We start from the raw sequence: 12,483 nt of genomic DNA on the forward strand, positions 1-12,483 counted from the left end.
GAGTAACTTTGCTCTAATACCAAATGTTATAATCATGAATGACACTAAGCGACGGGGGGGGGGGGGGGGGGGGGGGGCGGGGAGGGGTGAATTAATGTTATCGAAAAAATATTTTGAAACTTTCAACTTGATAAAAACACATCGGAAAATATATTGAAAGTGTGCTTGACTTAGAATAAGAGTGATAAGCAATTAAGGCAGAAAACAACAGTAATGAAGAGCAACAAGAAAGTGCACACCAATTTTATATTTGTTCGGTCGTCATGACCTATGTCCACTCTTGATTCCTCCTCCATTGAGGCCACCTTAACTACCCTCTTATAACTCTTTCTCCTTTTTACAAGTTTAGGAGACAATTTTTTACCAGCCTCACACCTCTCTTAGATAGGTGTTGTTCACACTTTTTGTGTTCTTTCATGCAGGAAAGAGTGGGATATTTATAGGTTCCAATGGCTTAAAAAATAAAGCAAAAAAATGTCTCATCCTGGGTTTCCAGGGTCTTAGCTGAAACATCCCCCATTTTTAAAAATTTAGTAAAAGGTTTGTTTGTAAAAATAAGGATTATTTAATAATTATTTTATATTAAATAATATTATATTAAAAGTTTATGGCTAGGGACCTAAGAGTAAATATTAGAAGTTTGATATAATTTATGAAAGATTCAGATTTAAGTTAAAAATAAAAAATAAAAAAATAGTGGACATGTGTCACTAGCTAACCTAAGGTTGGTGCCACTTATCTTTGCTCTAAAGACGACACCTAGCCCCTTTCATGCATGCATGACACCTTGCAACTTTTGCATTAGCCAAAACCCAAATAATTAGATGAAAGGTTAAAGAAACAAACCTGAAGAGTTGCAGCCAACTTGAGTTTGAGAAGAGAAGGGAAGAAGAAGAAGAAGAAGAAGAAGAGCTTGAGGTTTTTCATCAATTTTCCCACATTTGGGATTCAAATAATTTTAAGGCAAGTGTTCTAACCCCATCCCACAGTAACCTTAATCTCTGTTTCCATTTTATTCTGCAAAATTTGAAAGATTTCAACTGAGAACCAGACTTTCTTTTGTTTTGATATTAAGCTATGAATCTGTAATTTTTCGATAATCTGACCTCTATGTAATGTTTCGGTCATAACATTTTGTAATAAACTCTGATTTAGACAAAACCTATTCCATTTGAAAGTAGACAAGAAAATCTTTATTATGATATAAAGATCGAATGATTTGGAGTTTAAATGCCTACTAAGACATCTGTCTAAATTAACCCTACAGATTCTGCAAAATAGGGACTGAAATTTCTGACCTCTTGTTGCTTAACTACTTATAACTTTCTGCTGTGAACTCAGATTCATACAAAGCATAACTTATTCGAAGATAGACTCAAAATTCTTTCTGTACATACATGATTTGAAATTTTTGGATTAGAATTGCTAACTGAAACATCTGCTTTTATCGACCCTATGGATTCAGTAAAACAGAGCTAATATTTTCAGACCTTTCGCTATGAAATTATCTGTAACTCCCTGTTGTAAATTCCAATACTTGTTAAATTTGATTTGCCTAAAACTAGATTAATAAAGCTTTCTAATGACACCTATTTTGTATAAATTGGAGCATAATTGGTTATCCAAAAAGTTCATAAAATGTCCCTATCAAATTCTGCCAGAATCGAGCTTTCCTTGTTTCTTCTCTTTGGAAATCGATTTCGGCCAACACTCTTCAGTTAAGCTTTACATTATTACCTTAAATTCCTGTATACTTTTGTCCTTTATTTATTTGTAAATCTGCAGCTATCATCTAAAGTTCATGTTTGCATCGTAATGATTCGGCACATGCATCCCATTGTTCCGCATTTGCTTTCGATATGTGCCTCTTCCAGTTTCATTTCTTTGGACAATGAATTCATCTAACTTTCTTATTTCAATTGAGCCATATGTGATTTCTTGAAATCCTTGTATACTCTTGCTTTTGTTTCCTTTTAAATCTGAATACATTTGTGAAAGATTATGTTTGTATCGTATTGACTCGAAAGGCATATGTACATTTCGTTGTTCCGCATGTGCTTCCAATATATGCTAATTCCATTATTCATACTATCCCTTTGTACTCTGGTGTTTGTGGGATAAATGTGAACATTTGCTAGAAATGGTAAAGGGAGTTATGTTTAGAGCCCGCGATACTCTACCGGCCCCCTATGACTTCACTCAGACGTGGGTGGATGGAGCTCCCAAACGTAGGAGACTTATGTTTGGTGGTCATTCAGAAATGGATGGACCATATTATGTTATGATCCCACTTCACCTTCTATCTGTTTGATATGAAATTCAGAGTCGACCTAGCACTTGGGCAGGGTGAGAGGGCTCGAGTAGGAAAGGGCTACCCGTGGATGGAGTCGAGAACTCATCACGGCGTGGAGCCACCACTGAGTTAAACCTCACATGCACTATGCTAGAGTACGATGTTTGAGCTTCTATTTCGTATTTGTTCTTTGATATGTTCTGAAATGCATCTTATGCTTCCGAAATATTTCTATATGACATTGATACGTTTTGAAGCATTTCATTCACTATTGATATGTTCCGAACTGTTTCATATGCCATTGATATCCAAAATGCTCCTTACGTCTTTGTTATGCCTTGAAATTGCCATATGTCATCGATATGCTCCTTATGCCAATGATATGCTCCAATTATCTTTCCTCGATTGTATGAACAAAACGTGCTTCAAACGAAATGACATCGTAATTCTGCATTCATGATATCCAAAATGCTCCTTATGTCTTTGTTATGCCTTGAAATTACCATATATCATCGATATGCTCCTTATGCCAATGATATGCTCCAATTACCTTTCCTCGATTGTATGAACAAAACGTGCTTCGAATGAAATGACATCATAATTCTGCATTCATGATATCCAAAATGCTCCTTACGTCTTTGTTATGCCTTGAAATTACCATATGTCATCGATATGCTCCTTATGCCAATGATATACTCCAATTACCTTTCCTCGATTGTATGAATAAAAAGTGCTTCGAACGATACGATATTGTAATTCTGCATTCAAACAAAACATGCTACTGTTTCATCTTGTATCTCTGCTTTGTATTTTGATACCTCATTTGTTTGAAAACTGTCCACTTTCCTAAAATTCACTCAGACTACTCCCTCATTTTAGCTAAGATGACTACCCAATCTCTTACAATACTCTCTAACCCTTTTGCTTTGAGACCTTTTGGCTAGAACATGCTCAGGTCCATGATATAACCAACAAATCCTTTCCTCAATTTGATCTAAGACTCCTAAATCCCATGGTTGCTTTCCAATAGAGCCTTGCTACTCTTAGTTTCTCCCTATCCAAATGGAGGAAATCTATTGGATTGAATTTTGAAAACTCTATTAACATAGCATGGTCGAGCTCTATGTTCTTGAGCTCAAGGATGCCAATGGTAATCTCTCAGATAAGGAGTCTACTGATCTTTAGTCCCTCTACAATAGAGTCATAACCCTCAATAGACAACTTCATTTAAAGTAGTAGTCGAGGGCCAAGATTCAATGACTTGAACATGGGGACATAAACATAATTTTTTTTCACAGAATAGCTTCCTTTAAGCACACCAAAAATAGAATTCTTTATATTATGAATGATTGTTCCAATCAGATCCTCAGCTCATTTTTCTTTTAGTATTCTTAGTTATAGGACAATTCAGACACCATAGACCTCTTGATTGATCCCAGTGCCCTCCTCTTCCTTCCATACATTTGGAGGTTCATCACAACCTTTGTAGACCTTTCTTTCCGGTGGAGGTTGAAGTTGCTCTTCACCAAATGAGACTAGGCATGAGCCCACGTCTCGATGGTTTCAATAAAGAATTCCTTAGGGCTTTCTGTTTAGTACTTAACAATCCTATTCTTAACTTCTCTTTTTAAGACTTTTTAACCTTTGCCCCCTAGTTGGGGGTAGGACCCACCTAATCATTATTATGAAAAAAAAGAGAATCCTCAGAGACTCTTGCTCTATTGCTATTGCTACGTGTAATGCGGTCCATGCTAATAGTCAATTTTTATCACAGAAAAAATATGTATGATTGTTCATCTCGGATTTTGATGATGAAATTAATTGATGAGTTTACGATCTAATCTATGTTTTGAGTAACATAGGACTAACTTCGATCAGAAAATATAAATCAATTAAAGTAAGAGAAATTGAGCCGGAATGAAACATATCAGGAGATTGGATATTGAGCCGGAGGATCAGTCGATGTATTACCATAAGGTCTTCGTGCCATGAGTTCAGGTATCGGGCTGAAGGATCGGACATTATGCCAAGGAGATCAGAAGTTGTGATAGTCAATATACCGATTGGACAATATGTCGAAGAAGAGGACGATGCACTGAAGGATCGGACGAAGCGCCGGATGAACCAATAACATGTCGGACAGTATAGGATTCATACTTGTAATCAATTATGTCTATATTAAGATAGTTTAGATCTAATTAAGTCGGTATTAGGGTGAAACAATGTCAACTAAATTATGGGTTAATTGGGTCTGAATTGAGACTATTTTGGGCTAAGTGGAAGGCCCGTTCAATGACCTATAATTGACCCAAGCGATGGCACCTATAGACTGGGCGGTAGTATCGCCCAAACACAATCTCCTAGACTATGTCAACCGGTGGTATTGCCCAGACACAGTTTCCCAAACTGTGTCAGGCAGTGGTACCACTAGTTTGGGTAGTGGTATCACCTAGTATTAGTGCTACAGGCGGTAGTACCGCCAAGATCCGAGAAACCCGAGATGAGATATTTTTTAGCTTTATTTTTGAAATTATTTGAGGTCTATAAATACCCCACCCTTTCTTGCTTAGTAAAACATAAAATTAAGTAGAAAAGGAGGAAAGAATACTTGAGAAAAAAATTAAAAAAAATTTTAGGATTTAGAATCTCTTTCACCTAGAGTTAGAAGTTTTCTAAGGAATGAGTGAGGTATAAAAGATAGGTGTAAAAGGTTCTCTCCTAGGCCTATGAAAAGGAGAAAGAGTTATAAGGGTAGTTGATCTTCACCCGTTAAAAGAAGATCGATAGTGGAAGCTAGTAGCCTCGAGAGAAAAAGAATCGAGAGTAGATGTAGGTTACAACGACTAAACCACTATAAATCTGGTTTATATTTAATTTATGCTTTTCATTCATATTGTAAACTGATTTACTTATTTATTATATTTACGAACGCTTTTAAGTTAAATTCTTTTCCGATATCAATTTCCATCCAATGAAAATTTTCATCATGATTGTCGAAAATACTAATTTACCCCTCCCCCCCTCTTAGTGCCGATATGGTCTTAACAATGATAACATCATGATTGCCATTTAGGAGGTTCTTCTAGCTATGAATTTTCTTGCTAAGTATATTGACATGGATTGGACCCATTCATGCACATTTTCTTTGATCTTCTCTTGTCTAACCAATGGTGTATGTTCTAATAGTTTCAAAGCTAAGGTATTAGGTAAGAAGACCCCCTGATGGTTGACTGAATGCAGATCACTCCTTTCAACTTTGCTAATAAAAAATCCTACACCAATGTCCTCAAGGCACTTAACATTTTTTATACTTTAACCTCCAAAATCCAAACTATACTTCTCAAAGCATTCCACCCCTTCTATCAAGCATTCCACCCCTTCCATCAAGCATTTAACCAAAAAAAATGAGACCGATTAAACAATTCTCGACTCTATTTCTGCTCATCTATTGTTGAACTGTAATATATCAGATTCAATTCTAAATCATATAATGCATTTAGCATGAAACTTATTTGGAACTCCCAACCTTCTTCCTACCGTATAAAACTTCAGTTGGTACATCATTTTCAAACCCAAAGTTTATGATGATTGAGGTCTTTCTAATCACAAAATTATCAAGCTATCAATTTGTGTTAGAAGGATTCGACCACTTTTAACAATTCTGATTCTCTATGGGTATGTGTCATGAAGGCTAAATATGGTGATCTTCACCCTTGGAACCTCCATTCTGCCAAAAAAAGCTTCTCTTGGTTCCATAGAAATATCAATCTCTTAGTTAGTGACATCAGAGGAGATTTAGAAAACTGATTGGAAATTGGTTAAGTACTAACATCTATAGTGATCCTTGAATTGACAATCTTCCTATAAATTTCTGACCTGCTTTTGTTAATGTAGAGAAAATGTGCAATTTTAGCCTGGTTTCGGATCTTCTGTCCTTTAATTGTTGGGATGTAGTCAAATTACAGCTACTCTTTCATAACTCATTGAAAGGATCCAAAAAATTTATATTCCTAGAGAGCCCGATGATGATATCTAGATATGGCAGCCCAATTGATTGGGTACTTTGACTGCTATTGATGCCTCGCCTCTCAATATCTTCAAACTAAATCTAAAGATAATGAGTCTTGGCACGGTTGGAAGGCGATGTTACATCTTCTCATCTCCCCAAAAATCTAGTTATTCCTTTGAAAGTTGTCTTGAGATGGACGTTATGGTCATGAAGATTCCTCTAGATATATATATTCCTTGAATGTCCTGCTACCCTCTCTTTTTGGAACCTATTGCAAGCTAAAACTGGTCTTAGCTTAATGTTTTTTTTTTTTACTCCTGGGTAGAGGCTTTGGGAGGAGGAAAATTTTGATAGTTCTTCTTCCAAACTGATTCTAAGTCTTATTGTTAATGCCTTTTGGTGCTTATGACTTAATAGGAATGAGATCAGATTCCACAGTCGCCGTGTCAGTCCATCTATTTTAGTCGAGAGGGCTCTTGCTTCTAATCCATGTCCATATCCTAAGGGCATTAGTAATTTCAATTCTCTGGATCCAAACTTAGGAAGTGGTGCTTTTGACTATATTATGCAATGTGATGACTTGTTCTCTTCTCCTGAACTTATTGCAGGTATTGGGTTTTGCTTACTCTCACCTCCCAAATCCATCATTATCATGGTTAGCTTCCCATGCAAAGCGTACAATCCATTGATGGCTGAAGCGCTCGCAATATTGAAAGAGATCCAACATGCTCAAGAATTACAAATTATCGACCTAAAAGATCCAATCTGATTCTCAATCAGAGAACCCCCTTGGTGTATTAGAGAGCCATAATTGCCAATATTAAGTTGAGGATGAACATTTTAACATTCTTTGATCTCAAGTATATACCTTAGATCATTATATTGCAAAGTGCATCGATTAACCCTTATTTTTTTTGTAGAACCGTTGGGTTCTCACATTTTTGTAAGCTGGACGATCTAGGAATACCGCCAACCCTTTTTTTTCTACCTTTTTTCTGATTCAATGAAAGTTGCCTTTCTTTAAAGAAGAACTCTTTTCTCCAGTACCCAGACTGAACCCTATGTCCTCCTCATCCTATCCCTCTTGTTCATCTCGCCCTTCAAAAAGAATCAGCAAAAATAATAGCTAATTGCAACAGCTAATACTAAAACAATAATGCAATCAGGTCCAGTCCATGTCGGCTTGGATAAATTGGGCCATTTGAATCTAAATCAAAGAAATCAATAATTAAAAGAGAAAGGATAAAATTAGAGAGGGGGCAACATGAGAACACAGCATGCCGAGGAAAGAGGAGAGAGAAAGATTAGGTTTTTGAATTTTTTGCTTGACGATCGGTGGCCAAACGTTGTCAGTTTCGGCCCAAATTTTATGTGGAGAATTCTTGTAGCAAACTCTACAATTCTAACGGTGTTGATCTATAGTTTACCTTCTCTAAGGCACTTTCCTACTATATCCACTCTATAAGATCTAAAATTCTCTTACTAGAAGATCCATCCTACATGATGATATGCTAGAGCCAAAATCTATGTTCTTGATGTTATTCTGATCCTCTAGTTATTCTAGATAAGACCTACTATAAACCTGTTATCAGTACTATTAATAGTGGAAGTTTGAGGTGAACTAAGGTCCCGTGGTTTTTCCCACATTGGGTTTTCCACGTTAAAAGATTTGGTCTCACTGTGTGATTGATTATTTGCTCTATTGTTTATGCTGTGCTGGTTGATATTTTTATTTGGATATCAAGTTGGTATTTTGATGAGGAACCCGTTTTGATACACAAAGAGGGAAAAGAATATTCCGCTTTAACAGGTTTTTTCCCAACAAGTGGTATTAGAGAAATAGGTTATTTGGTACTGTTCTCTTGTGTGATTAAAATGGAGCAGTCAGATGGTATGATTAAATTGAACTCATCAAATTATTCCACTTAGAAGCGTCTGATGGAAGATTTGCTATATTGCAAAGATTTGTATAAGCCTATCAAGGTTAAAGATAAACCTTCTACTATGGACGATGAAGAATGGGAAGTTCAACATAGAAAAGCTATTGCCTATATTAGAAGATGGATGGATATAAACTTGCATGAGCATATTTCTGATGAAACCAGAGCTGATGTTGTTTGGCAAAGGTTAGAAAACCTCTTTGCGAAAAAGACAGTGGGAAATATAATTTCTCTCCTCAGAAGACTTGTAAATTTGAAGTATAAAGATGGTGGTAACATTATTGAGCACATAAGCCTATTTCTAAGTCTTGCAAACAAGTTGGTTGCTATGAAAATGAATATAGATGATGAGATGCAAAGATTACTACTTCTTAGCTCTTTACTAGAAAGTTGGGAAACATATGTGGTGATAATTTGTAACTCCACGCCATACGCCATAGGGGACTCTAACTATAGATATGGTTAAAGACAGTTTACTAAATGAAGATGCTAGAAGGAAAGAATAGGGTGAATCTTCTTTTGAGGCATTTGTTACTGAAAAATAAGAAAGACATGGAAGAAGTCATAGCAGAAATCTACATGGATATAGAGAAAGATCCAAGTCTAGAAGAGATATCAAATGTTTCACTGTAATAGGCTAGATCATATGAAGAAAGGGTGTAGGTTTTGGAAGCGAGAATAGAATGAAATAAAGAAAAATGAGAAAGAGACCAATACAGTTGCTGCTGAAGGTAATATCACTATTGTTTGTGATGAAAGTTGTGTTAGTCTTGTAGCTCAGGACAGTAATTGGGTAATTGACTCTGGTGCTTAATTTCATGTTACTTCTCATGGTGATTTCTTTAGATCTTACACTACTAGTGATTTTGGTAATGTCAGAATGGGAAAGAGTGGTACATCTAAGATTGTGGGTATTGGAGATATTTGCTTGGAGGCCAGTATTGGGAGCAAATTGATACTCAAAGATGTAAGGCATATTCCAGATATTCGTCTTAACTTGATATCTATAGGTAGACTCGATGATGAAGGCTTTGCACATTATTTTAGTGAAAGTAAATGGAAACTCACTAAAGGTTCTCTAATTGTGGCAAAAGGAAAGAAGATTAACTCTTTTTATGTCATGGAAGCTAAGATACATAAAGAAGAGATTAATGCAATTCAAAAAGGTGAAAGTATAGATCTTTGGCATAAGAGGCTTGGACATATCAGTGAGAAGGGACTTCAAACTCTTGCTAGAAAGCAGTTCTTACCAGAGTTACAAGGTACATCTCTTAAATCTTGTGATCATTGCTTAGTTGGAAAAACACATAGAGTTACATTTCAGATATATCCATCATCTAGAAGATCAGATATTATTGATTTAGTTCATACTAATGTTTGTACTATGCAAACTAGAACTCTTGGAGGTGCTCTTTATTTTGTTACTTTTATTGATGACCATTCTAGAAAAGTGTGGGCTTTTGCTTTGAAATCTAAAGACCAGGTACTTGATGTTTTCAAGGAGTTTCATGTTAGTGTTGAAAGAGAAACTAGCAGAAAACTAAAGTGTATTCGATCAGATAATGGTGGCGAGTACAGGGGTCCTTTTGAGAATTATTGCAGGTTTCATGGTATCAGGCTTGAGAAAACAGTTCCTAAAACTCCTCAACAGAACAATGTGGCAGAAAGGATAAACAGAACCATTAAAGAAAGGATTAGGTGTATGCTTTCCCACGCCAAGTTACCAAAGTCATTTTGGGGAGAGGCTATGAGAACTACAATTGATTTGATAAATCTTTCTCCATCAGTTCCTTTGAAAGGTGATGTTCCAAAGGGAGTATGGAGAGGAAAAGATATATCTTATAATCACTTAAGAGTCTTTGGGTGTAAAGCATTTGTTCATATTCCCAAAGATGAGAGGTCCAAGCTTGATAGTAAAGCAAAAGCATGTATCTTATTGGGATATGGTCATGAAGAGTTTGGGTACAGATTATGTGATCCAGTGAACAAGAAGATTATTAGAAGCAGAGATGTTGTATTTCTTGAAGGCCAATTGTTTGATGATGGTGATAATATTGAGAAGCCAGAAACCTCTGTTTATATTCCTTGGAGTTTGGGTCCAATTCCTTCACCTATAGTTCATGATGATCATGGGGGAGATGAACAAGAAGATAGTGGTGAGAATACCAGTGATGATACACCTACAGTTGATGATGCTAAACCAACTGAACAAGTACCTCCACCACCAGTTGAGATTCCATTGAGAAGATCCACTAGAGAGCGACAACCATCTACCAGATATCCTCCACATGAGTATGTTATGCTTACTGATGGGGGAGAGCCAGAAACTTACTAAGAAGCTATTCTATATGAGAATAAGAATGAGTGGGTTAAAGCCATGCAAGAAGAGATGAGATCCTTGCTTGAGAACCACACCTATGACTTAGTAAAATTGCCTAAAGAGAAGAAAGCTCTCAAGAATAAATGAGTTTACAAATTGAAGACTAAAAACAATATATACAAGGCACGACTAGTTGTGAAAGGATTCAGTCAGAAGAAAGGTATTGACTTTGAAGAAATATTTTCTCCAGTTGCGAAAATGTCCTCTATCCGAGTTGTTCTTGGTTTGGCTGCCCGCTTGAATTTAGAAGTTGAGCAACTTGATGTAAAAACAGCATTTCTTCATTGTGGCTTAGAAGAAAAAATTTACATGGAGTAACCAGAAGGTTTCAAAGTCAAGGGAAAAGAAAATATGGTGTGTAAGCTTAGGAAAAGCTTATATGGACTCAAACAGGCACCTAAACAATAGTATAAGAAGTTTGATTCCTTTATGATGAGCTAAGGGTATGATAGAACCACATCTGATCATTGTGTGTTTATGAAGAAATTTTTAAATGATGATTTTATTATTTTACTGCTATATGTTGATGATATGCTGATTGTTTGCCATGATGTTGGAAAAATTGGAAAGCTTAAAAGAGAGCTAAGTAAGTCTTTTGCCATAAAAGACTTAGGATTGGTGAAAAAAATACTTGCATGAAGATTCTTCGTGATAGGAAGAAAAGAAAGATTTAGCTATCTCAGGAGACTTATTAATTTGAAAAGGTTCTTGAAAGATTCAACATGAGTAAAGCCAAAGCAGTTTGTTCTCCACTTACAGGTCATTTCAAGCTTAGTTCGAAACAATATCCTACAAGTGAGAAAGAAAAAGAAGAAATGTCCATAGTACCTTACTCATCTACAGTAGGCAGTTTGATGTATGCTATGGTTTGTACTAGGCTAGATATAGCTCATGCAGTTAGAGTTGTCAGTCGATTTCTCTCTAATCCTGGAAAGGAACATTGGGCAACAGTGAAATGGATATTAAGATATCTAAGAGGTACTTCCAGGTTATGTTTATGTTTTGGTAATGATGAACCTGTGTTAGAAGGGTACACAGATGCAGACATGGCAGGTGATACTAATTCTAGGAAGTCCACTTCGGGATTCTTGATGACATTTGCAGAAGGAGCAGTCTCTTGGCAGTCTAAGTTACAGAAGTGTGTTGCTCTATCAACTACAGAAGTAGAATACATAACAATTACTGAAGCCTGCAAGGAAGCTTTATGGATGAAAAAGTTTATATAGGAATTGGGCTTGAAACAGGAAGGATATACTGTTTACTATGACAGACAGAGTGTCATTCACCTCTCCAAGAATTCAACATACTATTCTAGATCCAAGCATATTGATGTGAGATATCACTGGATTCGTGATGTACTTGAGTTGAAAGAATTACAATTGAAAAAAGTGCTGTTAGAACCCTTGTAGATTCTAAACTTGGGATTGATCCCTTTAGGGGATCGGCCTCCTTGAAACTCTATAGGGGTTCCTCCCTCTAAGTTGCTGCTCAAAGGCTACAGAAAAGATTCATCTATTGCTTATGAAAAGATGTGGAATATATGACTATTTATAGGGCTTCTAAACCCTAACTCCTAATAGGACTCCTACTCAAGACTCCTACTTCTAACCAACTCCTAATATGACTCATACTCAAGACTCCTATTCCTTTACAACTCCTTATTTTTCTCTAAGAAACAACCTCCTCCTATATGAATGTCTCTCTCAATTAGGACTCTCCTAGCTAGAGTCCTAACAGAATGTCCCTCTCAATTAGGACTCTCCTAGCTATAGTTCTAATAGAATGTCCCTCTCAATTAGGACTCTCCTAGCTAGAGTCCTAACAGACCCGCCCTCTTCAAATCAGCCTTGTCCTCAAGGCT

The sequence above is a fragment of the Musa acuminata genome, chromosome BXJ3-6 (assembly GCF_036884655.1).
Source record: "Musa acuminata AAA Group cultivar baxijiao chromosome BXJ3-6, Cavendish_Baxijiao_AAA, whole genome shotgun sequence".
Taxonomy (NCBI): Eukaryota; Viridiplantae; Streptophyta; class Magnoliopsida; order Zingiberales; family Musaceae; genus Musa; species Musa acuminata.